The 25,557-nt window shown below is 45.4% G+C and overlaps 1 protein-coding gene and 1 non-coding gene across 2 annotated transcripts in view; one reads left to right on the top strand and one right to left on the bottom strand.

Annotated features, from left to right (window-relative positions):
- LOC140189013 (uncharacterized) overlaps nt 1-25,557 on the top strand; it is a 1,003,756-nt gene that overhangs the window by 391,756 nt on the left and 586,443 nt on the right. The window lies entirely within an intron of this gene.
- Nucleotides 16,107-16,180, bottom strand: trnan-guu (transfer RNA asparagine (anticodon GUU)). The gene has a single exon. It is a non-coding gene; the product is annotated as a tRNA-Asn (tRNA).

The following is a 25,557-nucleotide window of genomic DNA, read 5'->3' as shown; positions in this document are numbered from 1 at the left end:
GAGAGAGAGAGAGAATGTAGAGTACCTGAGAGAGAGGGCGCGAGAGTGAGCACGAAAGAAAGCGAGAGAAGCACACATTCCGCTCGAAGAGATGGGTGGGAGGAAGAGAGACAGAGAGAGAGAGATAGTGAGAGCGAATGAAAAGGAGTGAGCGCGAGAAGGAGACATCTCGAAGGATGAGGGCGCGAAGGATAGTGAGCGAATGAGACATCGAGAGTAAGGGGGTCGCAAGGGAGAGCGCACGACGGACAGGGCGTGAGCGAGGAGGAGCGTGAGAAGGAGTCATCGCGAGGGGGAGAGAGGTGATGAGACAGTGCGATGGAAGGAGGGAGAGACAGAGAGAGACAGAGAAGGGGAAGGGCAGAGACAGAACAGGCTGCATGACATTGTCCGATCTGTTTCCCTCGAATACTGAGATCAGCTTGTGTGTGTGGTGGATGATCTGAATTATTTTGGCTCATGTACTGCTACTATTGTAGATATCTGTTTTCTTTTCTGTACCAAAACCGTGCGAGATCTAATAAAGTGTTAAACATGTGTGCAGTCTCCTTTGTTTGCGAACGCATAGGTAAATAACCAGATCTGAATCAAAAATGAATACTGAATGAATTTTACAACAACTTTCCTTACAAAAATGCTACAAGATAAGTTCGGAATTTACAGGAAATAGCAGGATATGAATCACATGCAGCAAACTCTTTAGCCGGGATATACAGACAGGAATATGTGTGTAAATGAGTGAGATTGCAGGAAAGTGCTTTACCTCCATCACGCTATGACCAAGGATGTCTCTGAGATGGTACAGACCATTCTGAAAGGGTAGGATGAGCAGCCAGATGTCATGGTCCTTATTAGAACTAACAACAGAGAGACAAGTTCCTGCAAAGAAAAGTTACGTAGGTGAGCAGTAAATTAAAAAATAAAAACTCTGGGGTGGTGATTTCAGGATTACTTTAGACGCCACATGCCTGCGACGTACGGGATCTTATGCTGGTGCACTGAAATGTGTGGTTAACAATATTGTACGGGAGGGCAGGCATCAGGAACACCCACCATTGGGGTCTCCGGTATGGGGAGGATGGATTACACTGAAGGGTAAATCATATTCTTACAGAGAATCTTCTGGAGCCAGCCTGATGATTTCTATCAAGTGGCATCTGGAGGATATGCTGGTATCCAGAGCTACAGATCAGTAGGTTACATTGGTGGAAGGTAGTGGTGAGGTCAAAGTAAACCTCAAGGAAATCAAAAATGGGGTCACCTTAATGTGGACAGTGGCACCGAACAGTAAAAGTGAGTTCATTTCAGTGTAGGGTGTAAAACAGCTAAGGCAGATGTAGCAAGATCCTGCATTTATACACGGCACAGTGAGTCATCCATTACAGAGATCTGGTTGGAAGAAGGTCAGGACTGGTATATAAATATTCCAGCATTTAGATGATTCAGAGAGTCCAGAGGGAGCTAAAAGAGGTTGGGGAGCTGCACTGTTGATGAGGCAGAATGTCACAAGCTCGAGTTCATCCCGGAAGCTCAACTAGTAAGACAATGTGGAGGGACTCAGCAATAAGAAACGTGTAATACAGTAAGCCTTATTATAACCAGTAACAGAGTGAAACAGATATGTCAGCAGGTTATTGACTGATGTAAAACAATAGAATACACTAGTTGGTGAATCATCTCCAGAATGACTTGCACTTCCTCACCACCTGAGTCTTGGATGAGGCACTATTTGTTAGGTGTATTCATGAAGGTTTCCAGAAACAGCATGTAGATGGTCCACCAGTGAGGGGACATACTTGAGATGTTATTCGGAAATGAGCTGAGCGAGATAAGTCTGGACACGCAGGTGGACGAATCAGAATCAGGTTTATTATCAACGGCATGTGACGTGAAATTAGTTAATTAGTAGCAGCAGTTTAATGCAAAACATAATATAGAACAAGAGAAAGAATGAAAAATCAATCTATAAATAAATAAAAAGGTAAATCACAGTGTACATATGTTGAATAGATTAGAAATTGTGCAAAAAATGTTAATACCATCTATTAAAACAAGTCAGATAGTGCCCAGGGGTTCAATATAAATTTAGGAATTGGATGGCAGAGAAGAAGTTGTTATTGTCAGACGGTGGCGGCTGGAACGGACACAGACACTGAAGTACTAGGGACAGGACTAGGATACAGGGTGAGGGTTAGGACATGGTCACGAAAACTGGGAACACAGAACAGGACTGGACAAGAGATCTCCGAGCCCAGGCTTGCACGCCGAGCTAGAGACTGGACAAGGACCCAGTACCTGGGTCTTGCCTCTGGCTCTGAACCCACAACTAGGCAAGGACGAGACTTGGCTGGCAGGCAGGACGAGGCTGGAATCTTCAGACTTGAGGCGAGGCTGTAGACCAGAGACTTGAGGCGAGGCTTGAGAGTAGAGGCTTGAGGCTTAGGGTCTTGAAGATTGGCTTGAGGTTTTAAAGTTTTGTTTGGGGCGAGGCTCGAGGCTTGGGGTCTTGAAGCTCCTCCTGGGCAGGGCGCGTACGCCTGTGCAGGGCGCGGCTCACCTGGGCAAGACGCGGATCTCCACCCGACGCAGGCGAGGAACAGGAAGGGAGAGAACCAACCGCAGGGTAACGGCAAACTGGTCTGACTTACCCGACGGCGGGCAAGGGACAGAAAGAGACAGAAACCACCGCAGGGTAACGGCAATCTGGCCTGACATATCCGACGGCGGCGAGGGACAGGAAGGGGCAGAACTCACCTCAGGGAAACGGCAATCTAGCCTGGTTAACTCGACAGAGGCAAGGGGCAGGAAGGGACAGGACCCACCGCAGAATAACGGCAATCTGGCCTGGTTTACCCGACGGAAGCAAGTGACAGGAAGGGAGCTAGGTTCAGGGTGGCTCCAAGAAAAGACTTCAGGCGAGGCGAGGCGAGGGTTACTAGCAAGACAAGGCAAGGTTGCAGGCAATGCAAGGCGAGACAAGAACTTCAGGCGAGACGACAGTTACCGGCAAGAAAAGGCAAGGCTTCAGGCGAGGAAACAGAAGGCAGGGGCAGGGATACAAGGAGTAAGGACAAGAACAATCCAGCAGCCACGCTCTGGTCTCTGGAAGTATTTATGCAGCCAGCCCCCACAAGAATCAGTTGCCTCAATTAGTGCTAAACAGGAGGAGAAACAGCGTAGACAGGAAAACCTAGAACAGGGGTCGATGGACCGGACCGTAAACCGGAATGCGGACTTCACGGACCGGACCATGACAATTTCTGAATCACTGAGTGTGTGCCTTCAGGTTTCTGTATCTTCGACGTGATGGTAACAGTGAGAAAGGGGCATGCCTTGGGTGCTGAAGAATCTTAATAATGGATGCTGCCTTTCTGAGACACTGCTCCTTGGGTACTTTGTAGGCTTGTTCCTAAGATGGAGATGACTAAATGTACAACCCTCTGCAGCTTCTTTCGGTCCTGTGCAGTAGCCCTCCATACCAGAGAGTCAAGCAGCCTGTCAAAGTGCTCTCCACGGTACATCAACTGATGTTCTTGAGTGTATACGTGGACATACCAAATCTCTTCAAGGTCTAATGAAGCATAGCTGCTATCTTGCCCTCTTTATAACGGTATCGATGTGTTTGAACAAGGTTAGATACTCAAAGACACTCAGAAACTTGAAACTGCTCACTCTTTCCACTTCTGATCCCTCTATGAGGATTGGTATGCGTTCTTTCGTCTTACCTTTCCTGAAGTCCACAAGCATCTCTTTCGTCTTACTGACGTTGAGTGCCAGGTTGTTGCTGTAACACCACTCCAGTAGTTGGCATATCTCGCTCCTGTACGCCCTTTATGTCACCACCTGCAATTCTATCAACAATGATTGTATTATCAGCAAATTTATAGATGGGTACATAAAGAGTAGAACAATGGGCTAAGCACACACCCTTGAGTTGCACCAGCGCTGATCGTCAGCAAGGAGGACACGTTATCACCAATCTGCACAGATTGTTGTCGTCCGGTTAGGAATTCGAGGCTCCAGTTGCAAAGGGAGGTACAGAGGCGCAGGTTCTGCTACTTCTCAGTCAGCATTGTGGGAGTGATGATATGAAATGCTGAGCTATAATTTTTGGAAGGCGAATTGCAGCAGAATTGTGCTGGAATTATAGAGAGTAGTCTGGCAGCCGATGTTACTAGGTAACCGTAACAGTCTGACATGTGGGAGTGACTTACAGTCCAGCTGGTCAGAATTCAGGAGTTCCCTGTCCCTGTCAGTAAGGTAGAGAAGTTCAGGGTCGTGAAGGAATTTAATGTGATGAGAAATATTGTATTTGTTTAAACATGTAAGAGGTGTCCTATGTAAGCTTTAGGAAGATGAAATTGGGAGACTTCCGGTGGTGCCCATGGAGTGAGATCGTGTTCTAGATCCGCACCATCACCTCTGATCGTTATCCTATGATCAGCTACATTTAAGCTAACTTTTAAGGCACCGACCTTTCCAATACCTTGCAGCTGATTGCCAGTATATATTTGGATGTTTTTAACGTCCGGTATGTCTAAGAACGGGTAAAATGGCAAACCTCCTGTAAACCGAAAGCTACCGACTCCCCTCCGGTTGAATCGGCGGTAACAATGCAAGCTATATCGGATTGGATCCGTGCGGAGATTTCATCTAAACTGAGAGAATCATCGATGAAATCGATAAGATGAAAACAACGATCACGGAACATCAGACTGCTATATCTAATATCCAAGTTCATACGCAACAGAATGAACTCAAAATGGGAAAAAAAAATTGAAGAAATAATTACTACAATGAAGAAAATACCTGAATTCCCTACTTTTAAAAATTCTGATTTAGAATGCAGAATGCGTCGTCAGAATATAAGAATTATTGGGCTCAGAAATCCGCCGAATCTAAGGACCCTATTCAGTTTTTCTCTCAAATTTTAAAAGATTCATTTCCCACCGTGTTTCCTGATCAACCACGACTATTGGATAGGGCTCACAGAGTCCCATTATATTTGTCTAAGTCAAACAAACCTCGACATGTTATTTTACGATTTTATTATTTTCAAGACAAGGAAATGTTGCTTCGTTTTGCTCGACCTAAAGGCTATATTGATTTCTCTGATCTCCGTTTTCGATTGGTGGAGGATTTTAGCAAATAGGTTCGCGACCAACGTGTTCGTTACAGATCTGTGATGGCGGAATTCTACAAGATGGATTTAAAACATATGCTGCTCTATCCCGCACGTTTCAGGATCTGATTGTCTGAATGGTCTTCACGTTATTTTGAATCTCCGTCTGAAGCCCAGAGCTACCTGGATCAACCTCCGCCTTCAACATCCGAATCGCACTATTAAATCATCAGTACCTGATTGGAGGCTGTTAATCTGTTGGGTTTTAATTTCTTATTTTGCACAATCTGAGGGCAGAAATGTATTTTTTCGTTTAATCAATATGGTTGTCAAATTCTTTTTTTTTTTAACTGCGTCATTCCTTCTTCTTCCCTGGGGATTCTGGGTGGCCATTCCCATACCATCAGTATTGGCACTTACCTGGAGGCCTTAAACTTCGTAACTTTTTTTTCTAGTTTTTTCTAGTCTATGCAATTATTTTTTCTCCTTTCCTAATTATACGGTTTGCTGTATGTTAACTGTTATTTATATATATATTCGCTTTGTATTCTGTCGTTTTTGTTTTAATCGGAGTACATCTTGATTTTTTCACTCTTCTACTCTTTTACAATTTTAGCTGATCTTTTTATATATACATTTTTTGTTGAGCGTCTATGGGAAGTCACGGCGATAGATTTAGTGCTTGCTTCTATCTGGCTAGTCTATCTTAGATTTAGCTTTGGGCTTTTGGAATTGGGGTGATGGGGGAGGTCTTCACATTTTAGTTTTTTTTTTCTTGGGCTACGCATATATTACTGAAGTATTTTTCGCGTCCTCTTTCTCGGTATCTCACGTTTACTCTGTTCCCTTTTCGGGTTCGTGGATTGAACCTATTGTCAATCCTCCCTTTATTTGAGTATTGAATTTCGGTGTTATGTATTCTACAATTAATTTTGACTCTTGGAATAGTGATGGTCCTAATCATCCAATTAAAATGGAAAAAAAATGCCTTCAATGTTTTCTGGAGACTTAAAGCACATATTCTATTTTTGCAAGAGACCCATGTGCGGAGCGGGAACTGATTACGATTTTTTTTCAAGTTCTGGAAGACTTAAAATGTCATTCGAATTCGAATGCCAAAATTAGAGGAGTTTATATCATAATGGATCCCTGAATTACATTTATGCAACAGGATATTATTTCTGATCCGAATGGTAGTTTTTTTTTTACTGTTTAGTGGTTTATTCTTTAATAAAAATGTAGTTCTGGTTAACGTTTATACTCCAAATTCGGACTGTCCGGAATTTTATAAATCGTTATTTAATTTGTTCCCGAATTTAACTGAGTTTTCACTAACCTGGGGCGAAGATCTTAATACCTGTTTATCTCCATTATTGGACCGTTCGGCCCCTATACAGACAGTACCCAATAAATTCGCAACCTTGATTAATTCATTTCTCTCAGAGTCTGGGTCGACGAATATTTGGCGGTTTTTGCACCCCCAGGAAAAAGACTTCTCTTTTGTTTCACATGTTCAGTACTCTTCCTCAAGGATTGATTTTTTTTTTTTTTTTTATGGACTCTCGTCTTATTTCTTCTGTGGTTAAATGTGAATATGACTCTATAACCATTTCGGATGGTTGATCTTTTTTTTTTACAATTGGTAGGAAGTTGAAAAGCAGGACCTCAAGGGTGGTAATCTCAGGATTGCTACCTGTGCTAAGTGCCAGTGAGGGTAGGAATAGAATGCTCTGGAGGAGGAACAAGTGGCTGAGGAACTGGTGTAGGGGGCAGGGTTTCAGGTTTCAGGATCATTGGGACCTCTTCTGGGGCAGGTGGGACCTGTACAAGAGAGACGGGTTACACTTGAACCACAGGGGGACCAATATCCTTTCAGGGAGGTTTGTTAGTGTTAGTGGGGAGGCTTTAAACTAGAGTTGCAGGGGGATGGGAACCAGAGTGCCAGAGCTGACAGTGTGGCTGGGGTGAAAATAAATGATGTTGAAAGTTTAAGCAAATCCGCTGATAGAAAGGTTGTGAGTGGTGGTAAAAATCTTCTGAGGTGTATATATTTCAATGCTAGGAGTATTGCGGGGAAGGCGGATGAGTTGAGGGCGTGGATTTACACGTGGAATTATGATGTTGTAGCAATTAGTGAAACTTGGCTACAGGAGGGGCAGGACTGGCAGCTTAATATTCCGGGGTTCCGATGTTTCAGATGTGATCGAGGCAGAGGAATGAAAGGTGGGGGAGTAGCATTGCTTGTTAAGGAAAATATTACAGCAGTGCTCAGGCAGGACAGATTAGAGGTCTTGTCTACTGAGTCCTTATGGGTGGAGCTGAGAAACAGGAAAGGTACGGCCACCTTAGTGGGATTGCATTACAGACCACGCAATAGTCAAAGAGACTTGGAAGAACAAATCTGCAGAGAGATGGCAGGCAACTGCAGGAAACATAAAGTTGTGGTGGTAGGGGATTTTAAGTTTCCATACATTGATTGGGACTCCCATACTGTTAGGGGTCTAGATGGTTTAGAGTTTGTAAAATGTGTTCAGGAAAGATTTCTAAATCAATATATAGAGGGACCAACTAGAGGGGATGCAATATTGGATCTCCTGTTAGGAAATGAGTTAGGACAAGTGACGGAAGTCTGTGTAGGGGAGCACTTTGGTTCCAGTGATCATAACACCATTGGTTTCAATTTGATCATGGACAAGGATAGATCTGGTCCTAGCGTTGAGGTTCTGAACTGGAAGAAGGCCAAATTTGAAGAAATGAGAAAGGATCTAAAAAGCGTGGATTGGGACAGGTTGTTCTCTGGCAAAGATGTGATTGGTAGGTGGGAAGCGTTCAAAGGGGAAATTTTGAGAGTGCAGAGTTTGTATGTTCCTGTCAGGATTAAAGGCAAATTGAATAGGAATAAGGAACCTTGGTGCTCAACGGATATTGCAACTCTGATAAAGAAGAAGAGAGAGTTGTATGAAATGTATAGGAAACAGAGGGTAAATCAGGTGCTTGAGGAGTATAAGAAGTGCAAGAAAATACTTAAGAAAGAAATCAGGAGGGCTAAAAGAAGACATGAGGTTGCCTTGGCAGTCAAAGTGAAGGATAATCCAAAGAGCTTTTACAGGTATATTAAGAGCAAAAGGATTGTAAGGGATAAAATTGGTCCTCCTGAAGATCAGAGTGATCGGCTTTGTGCGGAACCAAAGGAAATGCACGAGATCTTAAATAGGCTTTTTTGCGACTGTATTTACTAAGGAAGCTTGCATGAAATCTATGGAATTGAGGGAATCAAGTAGTGAGACCATGGAAACTGTACAGATTGAAAAGGAGGAGGTGCTTGCTGTCTTGAGGAAAATTAAACTGGATAAATCCTCGGGACCTGAAAGAGTGTTCCCTCGGACCTTGAAGGAGACTAGTGTTGAAATTGCGGGGGCCCTGGCAGAAATATTTAAAATGTCGCTGTCTACGGGTGAAGTGCCGGAGAACTGGAGAGTGGCTCATGTTGCTCCGTTGTTTAAAAAAGGATCGAAAAGTAATCCGGGAAATTATAGGCCGGTGAGTTTAACGTCAGTAGTAGGTAAGTTATTGGAGGGAGTACTAAGAGACAGAATCTACAAGCATTTGGATAGACAGGGGCTTATTAGGGAGAGTCAACATGGCTTTGTGCGTGGTAGGTCATGTTTGACCAATCTGTTGGAGTTTTTCGAGGAGGTTACCAGGAAAGTGGATGAAGGGAAGGCAGTGGATATTGTCTACATGGACTTCAGTAAGGCCTTTGACAAGGTCCCGCATGGGAGGTTAGTTAGGAAAATTCAGTCGCTAGGTATACATGGAGAGGTGGTAAATTGGATTAGACATTGGCTCGATGGAAGAAGCCAGAGAGTGGTGGTAGAGAATTGCTTCTCTGAGTGGAGGCCTGTGACTAGTGGTGTGCCACAGGGATCAGTGTTGGGTCCATTGTTATTTGTCATCTATATCAATGATCTGGATGATAATGTGGTAAATTGGATCAGCAAGTTTGCTGATGATACAAGGATTGGAGGTGTAGTAGACAGTGAGGAAGGTTTTCAGAGCCTGCAGAGGGACTTGGACCAGCTGGAAAAATGGGCTGAAAAATAGCAGATGGAGTTTAATACAGACAAGTGTGAGGTATTGCACGTTGGAAGGACAAACCAGCGTAGAACATACAGGGTTAATGGTAAGGCACTGAGGAGTGCAGTGGAACAGAGGGATCTGGGAATACAGATACAAAATTCCCTAAAAGTGTCGTCACAGGTAGATAGGGTCGTAAAGAGAGCTTTTGGTACATTGGCCTTTATTAATCGAGGTATTGAGTATAAGAGCTGGAATGTTATGGTGAGGTTGTATAAGGCATTGGTGAGGCCGAATCTGGAGTATTGTGTTCACTTTTGGTCACCAAATTACAGGAAGGATATAAATAAGGTTGAAAGAGTGCAGAGAAGGTTTACAAGGTTGTTGCCGGGACTTGAGAAACTCAGTTACAGAGAAAGGTTGAATAGGTTAAGACTTTATTCCCTGGAGCGTAGAAGAATGAGGGGAGATTTGATAGAGGTATATAAAATTATGATGGGTATAGATAGAGTGAACGCAAGCAGGCTTTTTCCACTGAGGCAAGGGGAGAAAAAAACAGAGGACGTGGGTTAAGGTTGAGGGTGGAAAAGTTTAAAGGGAAGATTAGGGGGGGCTTCTTCACACAGAGAGTGGTGGGAGTATGGAATGAGCTGACAGACGAGGTGGTAAATGCAGGTTCTTTTTTAACATTTAAGAATAAATTGGACAGATACATGGATGGGAGGTGTATGGAGGGATATGGTCCGTGTGCAGTTCAGTGGGACTAGGCACAAAATGGTTCGGCACAGCCAAGTAGGGCAAAAGGGCCTGTTTCTGTGCTGTAGTTTCAATGGTTCTGTGGATATCCCTTGTTTGAGTTAATCATAGGCACCTGATTCTCATCTTGAGGTTGGAAGAAAAGTAGCCTTGGATTCCATTGTGGGCTGCTGGTTTGTCTCGGCAGTTCCCCTTGGAGCAACCTGCTGGTGGAAGACTAGAGCGGCCACTTGTCATCTTTAGGCCGTGTTGGGGAACCATCGTTTAATGGAGCATGTCTGTCGGTAGTCGGGGCCGTCTTTGTAGTATGGATTCTGCTGTTTCCTGGGCCAACTGAGTGGCTGCCAGCCTCTCTGAGCAAGGTAGGTATCCGGCTGTTTCTGTAGCCAGCTGATGTTGCTGGCTGAACTGAGACTCAGAGCTACCCCGGAGCAGAGATAGAGCTGTCTGTTTTTCTTTGGTGTTTGTCTCTTATTGTCCTCGCCTCCGTGGGGTAAGCCTGGCCGTTTTGCCGTTGCCCTGCGGGGTGCTCTGTCTTGTCTTGTCCTCGCCTCCTTGGGTTAAGACAGGCAGTTCTGCCGTTGCCCTGCGGAGGGTCTTGTCTTGTCTTCGCCTCCGTGGGGTAAGTCAGGTCGTTTTACTATTGCCCTGCTGGGGGATCTGTCTTGTCTTGTCCTCGCCTCTGTTGGGTATGTCTTGCCGTTCTGCCATTACCTGACGGAGGGACCTGTCCTACCTTGGTGAGGAGATGAAGTTGAGTCCTGGCTTGTCTTAGGATAAGTCCTGGCTCTATGTCTATATTCTGTCCTCTCTCATGTTAGTGTCGTGTTAAAGAAGAGTTATTTAATTATATACACATTTTTTTCTCCCTCTGTCCCTCTCACTATACCCCTTTCACATCCTCTGGGTTTTCCCCCTCCCCCTTTTCCTTCTCCCTGGGCCTCCTGTCCCTTGATCCACTCATATCCCCTTTGCCAATCAACTGTCCAGCTCTTGTTCCATCCCTCCCGCTCCTGTCTTCTCCTATCATTTTGGATCTCCCCCTCCCCCTCCCACTTTCAACTCTCTTACTAGCTCTTCTTTCAGTTAGTCCTGACGGAGGGTCTCTGCACGAAATGTCGACTGTACCTCTTCCTAGAGATGCTGCCTGGCCTACTGCGTTCACCAGCAACTCTGATGTGTATTGCTTAAAGATGAATCCCTGCTTTTCGAAGGTAAGTCCCGGCTCTATGTTGATGTTCCGTTCCCAGTATGTCTCTGATCTCCAAGAACCCAAGCCTCGACGATCCCGCAGCCAAGCTCCAAGAACCCAAGTCTCGACGATCCCGCAGCCAAGCTCCAAGAATCCAAGCCTCTACCATCCCGCAGCCAAGTTCCAAGAACCCAAGTCTCGACGATCCCGCAGCCAAGTTCAAGAGCAGAGACCCCAGCTTGTCTCCAAGTCCATGGTCTCTAGCTGTGGTCCTGCTTTCCCTAGACGAAGTCTGCCTTCTTGTCCCTGCTCCTGGTCTGAATCCTGTCACGTCCCTACTCTGGTCAAGTCCTGTTCCTTGTACTTCAATGTCTGTGTCTCGCATTTGGGTCCATTCCCAGCACCCCTTTGTGACAGTTCTAACACCCCCGATACCTCTATTTTCATCAGGCAACAGAGATATTATCTGATTTTAACGCAATAAAGCCTTCTCACAGTTTCTCATCTTAACGATTGGCACATCTCCTCCTCTTCAGGTTTGAGCGCAATCTATACTCCCTAAAGCAGATTTCAACTCTGTAGTTAATTTCAAACGAGAAAACGTGAGGATACTAGATATCCAAACAACACATACACAATGCCAGAGGAACTCAGGTCTGATGAAGGGTCTCGGTCCGAAATGTCGACTGAACTCTTTTCCATAGTTGCTATTGCGTTTCTCCAGCATTTTGTGTGTTGCTGTAGTTAATTTAATGGGATTTATAAATGAAGGCTATTCCAGGTCAAATTTCAACAATACCTTGAAGTCTTTTTTTGTTTTCCAAAGTCTCCAGCCCTTCCTAACAAATCACTTGAAATTATTCCAGATCGAGATTCCAGATCTAGATTCAACTTCATTCCAACCTCCTCCCGTACTCACCAGAACCCTCAGTTTCCGGATCTTTTTCCAGACGGAGGGTCCCCTCCTGAACCTACATTACTTCCCACAATCCCCACACATTTGCTGCCAGCGCCACCAACCGCTATTGCTCCTGAGCCAGTCAGAAGCTCGAACCTTCTTCTTGGTTCTGCTGTCAATCAGGTCTAGGGGTGGGGCCACGCAGCGGTTACGTACGTGCTGCAATGACGTCACAAACATTAAGCTCACCTTCCTCCAGTGCACTTTTTGAGAGTCTGGTCGGAGGGTCCGGGGCTGCGGGAGGGGCAGGGCGACTTTAAACCCGGCGGTAAACACGGCCACATGGTTTGGTTCTCTCCAAAATGCTGTACCTTTGCCAGTCCTCTCCACACAGTCACCCAGGGAATCTGAGAGAGTCGCCATGAGTAGTGGGAAAGTGCGGGGGAGTATCTCGGAGCAGCAGCCTCTGTTTAATATTTCGGAGCTAAGGATTTGGTCACCGAGCGTAATGCCGAACGGCGTTGAAGTACAGACACGATGATGGAACACTGAAAAAAAAATGCTGAACAGACCGTCCCTTGTTCTCGGGAAACTCTCCAGTTGCGGGCTATTTGACTGTCCCATATTCTAATCCCGTCTTCATTTGAAGCAGGAAAACGGTCTCCCCGTCAGCGAATCGAACCCCTCTCTTCCGCGTGACAGGTGGGGAAACTAACCACTGAACTAGCGAGGAATAAATAAGAGTGTGGAACCTGTCACACGGATGTCAGGGTTAGGAGAACTCATCGAATCACTCTGATGTTTGTTTGCTGAGTGTAGAGGTGGCGCTTTTTATCCATCCCCTCCTCACTGTGTGACTGTACGGGTCTCAGGATTCTTTAGTGATAAAGTCACTTACTGAATTCACGGACTGGCCAAAGGAAGGGATCCCATTAGCGTCTAACTGCGTATTGTTTGAACGGATATTTATAATCAGGATTTGATTCCCATTTACTGATACGTGAAGCAGGATATCATTTGTCGCCCTTCGAATCTCTCGGGTGGATTCTCCCTTCAGTTGGATCCCAGGTGCTGTGTTTCTCCGGTCTGTCGGAACGTAGCGACATGAACTGTTCGGAATAGGAACTGCAACAGAGTGAGGAACGATCCTTCAGAAAACGGCTCAGACACTGAGAATCGAGTTACAGAATCTTATAGCACCAGAGACCATTCAGTAACCGAATCTGGTTTGCATCATGGGGCGATGGTGGTATATCGGTGAGCATAGCTGCTTCCCAAGCAGTTGACACGGCTTAGATTCCCGGCCATAGCAGGGTGTACAATTTTAGACTGAAAAAAAATAACCTATCACCAAGCACTATGAACGCAGAATTCACGGGCAATTTACTGCGAGTGAAATTCACTAATGGACAGATGATGGATCCCTCACGTATGATGGTGGTGGTCCCTGATGTAGGAGGATCGAGGACCCCGAATTGAATGAAAAACACAACTTTAGACCCCGGAAGTCCGTTAGTTCCAATGACTCCGCTCGAGGAAACGTACACTTTCTGGTCAAATCGAACATACAGATTCCTGACCGGAGACACAACCCGTCCCGAATATTTTCTGATCTCCCTCCTTCGTCAAGCAGAAGGTACGCATCACAGTCTCATGGAAAATTGTATCTATTGAATGGTTCCCTAGTACGATAAGGTGGACTGTGGAACTCACAATCCACCTCGTTATGATGCTGCACTTTATTGTTTACCTGCGCCGTGCTTTCCCTGTCGCTGTTACACTTTATCTGCATTTCCTTATTGCTTCACTTTGTTCTCTCCCAAGGAACTGTGCATTTGATCTCTATGAACAGAGAGAAAGAGAAGCATTTCACTGTATTTCGGTATAAGTGACTGAAACACGTAGAACAGATTCAATTCCCACTGTGCTCATCGCCACTGCAGTGGGGAGCGCTGCCTCCGGACAGCGCAGCGTTTCCCATCTCGCAATGAAACGCAGCAGAAACAAAAACGCTGAAATTGCAGAGGGGGCGACCGTGAGAGATCGTTTCACTGAACTCCCGTCGAAGGGGACGTTTAACTTCTTCAGGGTAGGCATCCAGTAAAGGGACTTCGACGTGCAGAAGTCGAATCACAAACGAGAAAATGTGCAGAGGTTAGAAATCCTCGCAACACACACAAAATGCTGGAGAAACTCAGCAGGTCAGGTTGCTTCATGATCCTGAAGAATGTCACTAAATACATTGATGAAGGTAGAGAAGTAGATGTAGTGTGTATGGATTTCAGCAAGGCACTTGATAAGGTACCCCATGCAAGGCTTATTGAGAAAGTAAGGAAGCATGAGATCATAGGGGACATTGCTTTGTGGATTCAGAACTGACCTGCCCACAGAAGGCACAGAGAGGCTGTAGACTTGGCATATCCTCATGGAAGCCGGTGACCAGTGGTGTGCCTCAGATATCTGTTGTGGGACCCCTACTCTTCGTGATCTTTATAAATGACCTGGATGAGGAAGTGGAGGGATGAGTTAGTAAATTTGCTGATGCCACAAATTTTCAGTGTACTGTGGATTGTGTGGATGGCTGTCAGAGGTTACAGCGGGACAGAGATACGATGCAAAACTGGACTGAGAAGTGGCAGATGGAGTTCAACCTAGATAAGTGTAAGGTGGTTCGTTTTGGTAGGTCAAATATGATGACAGAATATCGTATCAATTGTAAGACTCTTGGCAGTGTGGAGGATCAGGGGGATCTTGGGGTCCGAGTCAATAGGACACTCAAAGAAAGTTGACTCTCTGGTTAATACGGTGCATTGGCCTTCATCAACCGTCAGATTAAATTTTCGAGCCGAGAGGTAATGTTGCAGCTATATAGGACCCTGGTCAGATTCCACCTGGAGTACTGTGCTCAGATCTTGTCACCTCACTACAGGAATGGTGTGGAAACCATCGAAAGGGTGCAGAGGAGATATCCAAGGATATGGTTTTGCTTGGGGAGCATGGCTTATGAGAATAGGTTGAGTGAACTCGGCCTTTTCTCCTTAGAGCGACGCAGGAAGAGAGGTGACCTGATAGAGGTGTAGAAGATGAGAGGCATTAATCGTGTGGATAATCAAAGGTGTTTTTTCTCCCCCAGTGCTGAAATGGCTAGCACGAGATGGCACAGTTTTAAGGTGCTTGGAAGCAACTACAGAGGAGATGTCAGTGGTAAGTTTTTTTACGCAGAAAGTGGCGAGTACATGGAATGGGCTGCCAGCGACAGTGGTGGAGGCGGATACGACAGGGTCTTTTAAAAGACGCCTGGATAGGTACATGGAGCTTAGAAAAATAGAGGGCTATAGGTAACCCCAGGTAATTTCGGCACAGCACTGTGGGCTGAAGGGCCTGCATTGTGCTGTAGGTTTTGTATGTTTCTATGTTTCTAAGGGTTTCGGCCTGAAACGGCGACTGTGTACTTTATTCCATAGATGCAGTTGCACATTTTCTCCTGTATGAGAGAGAGAGAGAGAGAAAAAAAAACTGCCGGATCACTAGCGTGTGTAAAAAGGACCCGAAGGTTTGTTGGGGACCCGAGTCACCCCAATCTCAAACTGTTCCAGCTGCTACCATCCGGGAAACAGTACCGCAGCATAAAAGTCGGGACCAAACGGCTATGGGACAGCTTCTTCCACCAGCCATCAGTCTGATTAATTCACACTGATACAATCGTATTTCTATGTTATATTGACTGTCCTGCTGTACATACTATTTATTACATATTACTATAAATTTTACATTGCACATTTAGAGGGAGACGTAACGTAAAGATGTTTACTCCTCGTGTATGTGGAAGAGAAATCATAGTGTAGAAGTCGAATCACTAACGAGAAAATGTGTAGATGCTGGAAATCCAAGCAACACTCACAAAATGCTGGAGGAACTCAGCAGGCCAGGCTGTTTCGTGATCCTGAAGAAGGGTTTGGGCCTGAAACATCGACTGTATACTTTATTCCGTAGCTGCTGCTGCACATTTTCTCTTGAAGGAGAAAAAGATATATAAAAAAAAAACTGCTGACGATCACCAGCGTCCCTGGGTGGGCTCGAACCACCAACCTTTCGGTTAACAGCCGAACGCGCTCACCGATTGCGCCACAGAGACGAGAATTAAATGAAGTACGAATAAATGGCAGATGCCAATTGAAATGCGGTTTCCTTTTACAGATGCATAATATGACACATTTGTGTTTTAAAACACGAGGATGCATAAGCGCTGCCGCTAACAGAAAATATAGCGGAGGATGGTTTCGATCCATCGACCTCTGGGTTATGTCCCAGCACGCTTCCGCTGCGCCACTCTGCTACCGATAATACTGTATAATTAATTGTTATGTGTGCTATGCTTTATTTGTGTGTTTGTGTGTGTTTATTTCTGTGTCTGTATATGTCTTAGTCATAGTCATCGTCATACTTTTTTAAACCCGAGAGAAATTGGGTTTCGTTACAGTTGCATCAACCAAGAAGAGAGTATAAATATAGCAATATAAAACTATACATATTTAAATAATAATATGTAAATTATGCCTGGATATAAGTCCAGGACCAACCTATTGGCTCAAGGTGTCAGACCTTCCAAGGGAGGAGTTGTAAAGTTTGATGGCCACAGGCAGGAATGACTTCCTATGATGCTCTGTGTTGCATCTCGGGGAATGAACCTCTGGCTGAATGTACTCCTGTGCCCACCCAGTACATTATGTAGTGGATGGGAGACATTGACCAAGATGGCATGCAACTTGGACAGCATCCTCTTTTCAGACACCACCGTCAGAGAGTCCAGTTCCATCCCCACAACATCACTGTCTGAGTCTAGTTCTGGGTCTGTGTATGTCTGGGTGCATTCCCTCTTTTCCCCGTATTCATACCCACTTTCTTTCGTTCATTCCCTGTTTCTCCTCTTTCTCCTTTTCCCCACCTTTCTTTCTTTCTTCCCTACTTTCTGACCCAGCCAGTTATTACCTCTGTGCCGTTTATGCTCTATCCCGTCTTGCACCTCGTTCCCGATATTTCACCAGTGACTCTGTTTTAGATTATTTAATTGTTCAGGCAAACAATTCATCCCACTTGTGAGGCTTTAAAAGAAAGAAACAACGTCGTTTTCACCCACAAGGCGGACTAAATCCCGAGGTGCCATTAACTTCCTAATCCTGTCCTGATGATTGAATGAATGTCGGAATTCCTTCGGTGCTGAACCAGCAGTTCACATTGTGAAGCGGAACTCGCGACATTAATGCACTGCAAGCACTTCCCTCAAATGCAACAATTCCTCCACCGAGATCAACTGTTGGTGTCATGTTCAGACCATCACGATCGGACGAGTTAGTGACAGATAGGGAGGTGGGAACTATCGCTGATGCCCTGTAACGAGGGGCGGTTTTTCCATTTTTCCACCGAAGCTTCGTAACTGATACAGTAAGGGTTGTGTTTTAACTCCCCGACGTGGGACTGTGTAAAGACACGCTGGCAGCTGCTTATCACCTATCACCTGGCTTCTCCCTCTCCTCTCCCAGTCTTCAATTCTACTCCTCATTTGATTTATCCAGTCATCCTGAAGGGTCTCGGCCGAAAACGTCACTCTACTCGTTTCCATAAATGCTGCCTAACCTGCTGAGTTCCTCCAGGTGTGTTGATCCGTGTCCTTCTGTCTCACTTGCCAAACAGTTAAATACAGAATGCGCATTGGCTAGCAAACTGAAGGAATAAGTGTGACAACACAGTTGAGATACTGAACACGAACAGGCCTGGAAATATTTCAAAGGAATTATGTTAATATTAGTTGTATGTGGACATTAATAAATACGCGACGATCATAACCTCCTGGCAGCGTGTTATGCCTTTGGAGAGACGGCGGTCCTGTGAAGACACCAGCGGAAGAAGCTCTGGAAACATGTCGAGGTAGTTAAACTATCACTGAAGTGGAGTTATGGGAGTGAGTAGCAAACTCAGCACAAGAAATGAAAGAAGTGAGAAAGGAATCTATGTGAAAAGCCGAGTGAGGGTACAGTGCGGATGTTGAGGGATGAAGGAGAATTAGCGAAGGAAGGATGAGGGAGTAACTTTAAATTCCTCAGTGTTATCATTTCAGATTATCAATCCTTGGCCCGGCACATACGTTTCACAACAGCAAAGGCTCGGCAGCACCTCTACACGTCATCTAAAATGTTGACAGATTTCCATAGGTGTGCGGCGGAGATCATATTGACTGGTGGCATGAGGACCTGGCATGGGACCACCAATGCCCTTGTACGGAAAAGCTCACAAACAGTAATGGATAGAGCCCAGTCCAGCACAGGTAAAGCCCTCCTCACCGCTGAGCTCAACTACACGGAAATCAGTATCCTGACCGTCCAGATCATACTCTCTTCTCGCTGCTGGCAATGGGAAGGAGGTAACCTATCAATAGGTCCATTACCCCTCAGCCATCAGGCTATTGAAGAAGAATGGATAACTTCATTTACCCAACACTGAACTGTATCCGCAACCCAGAGACTCACTTTGAAGACTAATCAATTAATGTTTTCGACATTTATTGATTAATTATTATTAATATTTGTGTAGTTTATGGTTTTGTTCACCTTTGTTGTTTGCTGTCTTTGTTGAGTGCGGCCTTTCATTGATTCGCTTGTGTTTTCTTCTATTTAATGTTGACGCTCCTATGTGACATGTATGTAGTTCGGGAATAAATTTAGTTTAATCTTTCAACTTTGAACTTTACGGAGAGGAATCTCCGGACATAGAAGATAGGAAGGGGAGTGGTCGACACAGGTCTTCCAGTTGTTTCCTTTGAATGGTCATCTCTGCATTGGAATCACCGGACCACTGTTCCAGTATTTCCTATGAACGGGCCGTTGTGACTGTAATCTATATTCTCATCCAGAAGGAACCAATCTCATCACATCCCATTTGTTAAGACCCCTCAGGATTTTGCATCTATTCTGTAACTCGTTCTTACTGCTTTTTATTCCAAAAGATACAATCCTTGTATCTCGAACTCGGTTCAGAACACAAGTTGCACACCACAGGTATTAATTTAATTTTAAAAAGTAAACTTTACTCGTTTCCCGCGATTAACAGCAGCCCTTTAAATGTCCGTACTCTGAATGGTGTTCCAGATGCTGTGTCTCTGTATAATTGAAAAACAATTTCTGTACTGATGGATTCGGGTCTCCTCGCTATAAACCTTGCTTGCTTAACCAAAGTTTTGGAACATGCTGTATGGTTGCCAGCAAGCATTTTGGAATTGACGTCCTCGCTCAGCTGAATCACGTTGACTGTCAGAGGGCGACAAAACCTTACCATTCCGATAAAATGCTTCCTTCTATTTTAAACTACTATATTGATTAACGTTACCTTTCATTTCACTGAACTTTACACACTCACTAATATTTTGATATCTTTCTTTTTATCTAGTTTTAGAATCGGTGTGAAACAGGAAGATGTATAGTCAGACAGTGCAGTGGGGATGTGGAACACATTGACAGAGCAGCCGATGTACTGTGTGGAGAAGAGGGATTGTTTGCAGTCCAGAGCTTCTGCATACTGATCCATAGTAACCATCTGTAATCAATCCCCATCTTTCCTCGTGTAGGTTCTTATGAATTCAGGGTGTTCATTGGAAATTCTGTCGGCTGATTCACTCTGGTCACTTTTAACATTCGACTGATCATCTGCCACCAACATGGACTGAACTGCTTTCCTATTGAGCCGCACATCTTCAGCGTTCCTAATCATGGGGCTCCGTCAGTGTGTGAAGAAATGAGATAATTCCGGAGAGTATCGGCCCACAATGCTTCAGGTCTCCTCAGCGGACAAGTCTAGTGACCACTTGCCGCGTTCCCTCGTTCACTAAGGATATCCTTCTTTCAGTACGGGCCCCTACGTGCAGGCAGGAGAACGAGGTCGTTTGGATCTCCCTTTCTCAGAGGCACTAGAGGTAAAATCTATTAACGAGAGAGAATTCAAAATTCATCGCACCTTTATTATCAAAGAAGGTATAAATTATACACCTTGAGATTTGTCTGCTCATAAGCAGCCACAAGTCAAGAAACTCGAATAATCCAATTTTAAACAGACCAAAATCCAATGTGCAGAGAAAGAGAGCGAAAGAAACACACATCGTGTAAACAAGAGTAGCAAGCAAACAGCATTCCGAGTCAGACTGGATAACAGATCCGCTCCCGGAGCATCCGGAGTAGGCCCGAAGACTCAGTCCTCGGTTTTTACACCCACGAGGCAGAAAAGCACAACAGCAGGATCAGCCGAGATCTATTTCATTGTGTTATTTATTAAATTACATCAACGGGCTGAGAAGTTAACGAGACCTCGGGATTGATTAAATTAAATCACCTAGGTGTGAATGAAACAATCGTAAATTGCAAAATACCGACAGGAGGAAATAGTGTCCTTTGGCTCATTTCGGCTCTCTGTTGTTCGACCCATTGATGTTTGTCCCGAAGAACAGCCCAGAGACAAAGAGAGAGGACGCAGAAGAGACACAATGGAAGATAAACAGAATGTGTGACAGCAGGGCTACTGAAATCGTGTTGATAGATAATACAAAACACATTCATTGCTGACATGCCTGGAACGAGGTCTCCGAATGGGTCGGAGCACAGAGATAAGGACAGGATGGGGCCGGGGGTAGGAAAAATGGAAAAGAAAACAGAGAGACACGGGCGGAGAGATAGGCGCGAAATAAATCAACGAAGATCAGTTATTATTGGAAACGATGTGATGTCAGCAGAACACCGATAAGTAAAGATAAAAGATTGGAAGCGTCCACAACGGAGCATCGCAACACCACGTTCAGCCAATAGCAGAGTGGCGCAGCGGGAGTGTGTTGGGCCCATGGTCATCCATTCGGTCGAGACCATCGGTTCCTCCGTGACTCCCTGGTGCACACGTCCCTCCCCACGGATCTCCCACCTGGCACTTATCCCTGTAAGCGTAAGTGCTACACCTGCCCCTACACCTCCTCTCTTGTCACCATTCAGGGCCCCAAACGTTACGTCCAAGTGAGGCAACATTTCACTTGTGAGTCTGTTGGGGTCATCTATTGCATCCGGTGCTCGCGGTGCGGCCTCCTCTACATCGGTGAAACCGTCGCAAATTTCGGGACCGCTTCATCGAGCACCTCCGCTCCGTCCGCCAGAACAGATAGGATCTCCCAGTAGCCACCCACTTCAACTCTGCTTCCCACTCCCTTTCAGATATATCCATACATGGCCTCCTCTACTGCCATTATGAGGCTAAACTCAGGTTGGAGAAGCAACACCTCATATACCGTCTAGGTAGTCTCCAGCCCCTTGGTATGAACATAGAATTCTCCAACTTCCCGTAATTCCCTCCCGCTCCATTTCCCTAACCCTATGTCACTCTGCCCCCCTCCCCCAGCTGCCTACACCTTCCCGCATGGTCCCGCCTCCTTCTACTACCCAATGAGTTTTCCTCTATTCTTTCTTCACCTTTCCAGCCTATCACCTCCCTGCATCCCTTCCCCCACCCCTTTATCTTTCCCCTTACTGGTTTTTCACCTGGAACCTACCAGCCTTTTCCTTCCCTCCCTCCCGCACCTTCTTTATAGGGCTTCTGCACCTTCCCCCTACAGTCCTGACGAAGGGTTCTGGCCCGAAACTTCGACTCATCGTTTCCACGGATGCTGCCCGACCTGCTGAGTTCCCCCAGCGTGTTGTGAGTGTTGCTTTGACCCCAGCATCTGCAGATTATTTTGTGTTTACCATCTATGACTTGTCTAATTTACCGAGGATTCGAGAATCGTAACTTCTGCGCACTCTGTAAACGGACTGAAGCGTTGAATGCAGGGGATATTCATAAGGATTTTGCCTGAGATGGAGAGTTCCGGTGTAAACCGAGACTGGATAGAGTGCGGTTGTGTCCATGGAGTGCTGGAGGTGATGAAGACCTTTGAAGGTCATATCAAATTAGCCGGGGCCTATCTGAATGCTGGTAAAATGTCCTGGCGTGTGTAAACCTAGACAGCATCAGATTAGGAATTTCATGAAGACGGTGTTTGGAAACTGGAACCCATGCCGGAGGCAGATATACGCAGAACATTAGAGAATTGTCTGGGCAAGCACCTCAACCAGCAAGGCACTGAAGGCAATAAATCAGTTCGTAAGTGAGTTGATTTTTTTTACTCTGGTGAGATTGGTTCTTGATTGTCAGCATGAACGTGGTGGGTCGAAAGGCCTGTTTCAGGGTGGCATGAGTCTGTGATTCTATCTTACATTTGTTAATCACAATAAAGGAGGGTTTAATTTAATCGTGTGCTGGAGAGAGGGTGTGGAGAGGGATCCCACAGGGACAGGCAGATTGAGTGGTGTGTAGAATGACACACTCAGGGTAAACAGATCATCTGACAGGTTTGGATGCGTTTTAGTTTGTTGTGGGAGTCTGGGTTATAGTGACAGCAGGAAGCTGCACTGGCCGGTTCATCGAGAAAATCTGAAAGATAGGAAACCCACCCTTGATCGACTGGCCAGCCCAGGGTGAATAATAATTTTATACTCAATCATGGATATAAACAATTTCGGGAACTCGTGCGCGATTTAGCAGGTTTGACCAGTCGGCCGAAAGAAGTCTGCGCAGATCGGTTTCTATGAAGAGTTTACGTCTGATAGTTTCGATGGAAGATGAAAACTCTGCTAACTGCGATGTTTGGAAATCAGACCTGCGTCAATTTTCTGTAAGAGCGCTGTGTTCATCATTATATCACCATTGTCCCATCATTCTGCAGGAGGCTTGGGTCCTGAATTGTCTCCAGGGGTGCATGACTGTGGCTCGAGCTGCTTTCTGAGTCTGGTCACTCTGACTCCTGACTGTGCTGCAGTTCCTGTTATGTCCAGTTGATGGCACGATCTTCCTACGGACCGGAGAGAGAAAACTCCCAGTAATTGGCACGGAATCGGACTGAAGTGAGAATGATACCTTCAAAATTCGAAGAGCTACACATCGTTTCCTCTCTGTCGCATTACTTTTCAACAAGACGGAGTTGAGTTCGAACGAGAGTACTTCCTTTCGCTAATCCTTGAACACAACGGTGACTGAATCGCTGGAGGAAACTGAGACACCTCTGTGGAAATGACACTGACCCCAATATTGCACTCAAAAAACAACAAGGTAATACTATCCACCGTCTTGTGCTTTTATTTGTGCTTGAAATAACATATTGCAATTACTCATTAGTATAGTGGTTAGTATCCCCGCCTGTCACGCGGGAGACCGGGGTTCAATTCCACGACGGGGAGATGCTGCTTTTACTGCTCAACTTCAATAGGAATATTGGACAGGAAAAGTGGAAAAATAATTTGGCATTGAAGTGATCAGTTCAGCGGTCATTGGGAAGGTGGAATCTCTTGCTGCTGTGAGCTCGGAATGGTAGAATCTTCCAAGAAGAAGGACACGTTGTGTTCAGACTGCTTCTTCGAATCTCCCTGGGAGAATCTGTATTTCGCAGCGTTCGTTGTTACACTCAGCGGCTGAGTCCATCACTCCGAGCACACTAAACCGTAGCTTTAATTGTCAGCTATCAACTCCCGCATTTTCGCACCACTTTAGCAAAGTAACTAACCAACATTGACTGTCATTTACATCCTCATCTTGTTTTCCTACGAAAAATGACTCCAGTCCCCTGCTGTGCAAAGGGAAATCAAACTTTACAAAGACCTTTCTTGCCGAGGTTGATTGCACATTCTCTGTGAACTTTCCCTGCCAAGGCGCTACGTTAACTTGACTTGCTGTAGCTCCTCCCACTTCCCTTTCGTTCTGTAAAGGACAACATGGATTGTGGGTGCAGTTGAATTACCCAGAGAATTCAGGTCTCCTCAGTGATCCTGTCATCGACTATCCTGAAGAGGAGGGTTGCTGAACAACAACGTAGGCAGACATTCTTTGGGCATCACTCCACATAGTGCTCTCAGGCAAGAAATTAAAACAAGGTTTAATATCAGCAACTGGAGTTGCACAAATTTCCTAGCAGGGATTGAAGCCAATTGTAGGTCCCAAAGGTGATAATAGAGCCGTATGTATCTTCGGATCAAACTTCTTACCCTTAACAGCGTCTAACGGGATCCACACGGCTGAAGTTGGTGATGTTCTCAGATATATCAAGGATGTTTGTCCATTATTGCAGGCCAATGATGGCACAGCTCTCTTCGCTTTCAGCCAACAGAACGTTTAATGCTGCTCAGTCTTGAGAGGCAACTTTGCAGCTTGCTGCCATTTTGTGATAATGTCATTGGTGTTCAGACTTATATCCGCACTGTGGCTGTGTCGTTAGCCAATTACTGCAACTCTGGGGCCATACCGATGCTCTCACGAGTCAGTCTGGTGGGTCCGCAGAACAGGAACGCTACAATCCAGTAACGCTGCTCAGTCTCCTTCAGCCTTCAACGCTGGCAGATGGTATGTATTTGGTACTACCTTCGCCAAATTGTAATAACCCCCTGACAGCGTTTGTTCAGACCAGAGACACCATTTAAATAGAAAGGGAATACTCTGGGACAATAAGTGCAGTCGGCTTGCCAGCCGATTCTGTAAGTGCCATTAACAGAAGTTGTGATATCACTGGTGACATAGTTATTGTTACCTAAGTCTGATCCCATCACCCTGTAGTTGCAGTAACAGACTTCACCCTCATCCTCATGAAGCAGCTTCAGAGCTGAGAATTCATACAGTCCATTATAAGAAATCTATTGCCATCGTTCAAAGCAGTTCCATTGGCAAGTGTGATTTCTCCGGGCAGTTCAGCCCAATGCTCCCTTCACAGCTCTAACATTGTTACCACAGTGAAAAACAGAATCAAACTTTCCCGAACCTCGTCACCTCCATTTGGCCTTCGGCCCGGCGCTGACATCGATCGAAGCTTGTGATCTCCTCGCTGTCAGCGAACGATCCGTCACCTTGCCACGTTTCTGCCACGTCGAATAGTCTTCAATTCCAATGGGAAGTTACAAACTATTACTTGTGATAATCAACCCACACAAATTGCTGGAAGAACTCAGCAGGCCAGACCGCATTTATGGAAGAAGAACTTTTTTTTTCCCTTAGATGCTGCCTGGCCTGCGGAGTTCCTCCAGCATTTTGTGTTTGTTGCTCGAATTTCCAGAATCTACAGATTTTCTCTTGTTTGCCAATTGCGATAATCGTTTGTCAGAAAAAGTGTGATGAGCAAAGCAGCAAAGAACCTCATGATACCAACCAACCCACCCCACCCCACACACACTTTCAGTGAAGCCATCTCTTTTGTACAGCTCACCCTTGCATCACATGAAGTCACGGAGATCCGCTAAATGCAAGCAGGCATTTTCCATGCTGAGCTTATTGACGTCATTAACTTTGCCTCCAACTTTCACCGTGCCCTCAAATTTACCCGGTCCACTTCCGACACCTCACTCTCCTTTCTTGACCTTTCTGTCTCTGTCGTTGGAGACAGCTTATGTACTGATGTCTACTATTAGCCTA

Source organism: Mobula birostris, chromosome 28 (genome assembly GCF_030028105.1).
Source record: "Mobula birostris isolate sMobBir1 chromosome 28, sMobBir1.hap1, whole genome shotgun sequence".
Taxonomy (NCBI): Eukaryota; Metazoa; Chordata; class Chondrichthyes; order Myliobatiformes; family Myliobatidae; genus Mobula; species Mobula birostris.
The sequence above is the reverse complement of the archived record's forward strand: the minus strand, read 5'-3'. Positions and strand labels throughout refer to the sequence as shown.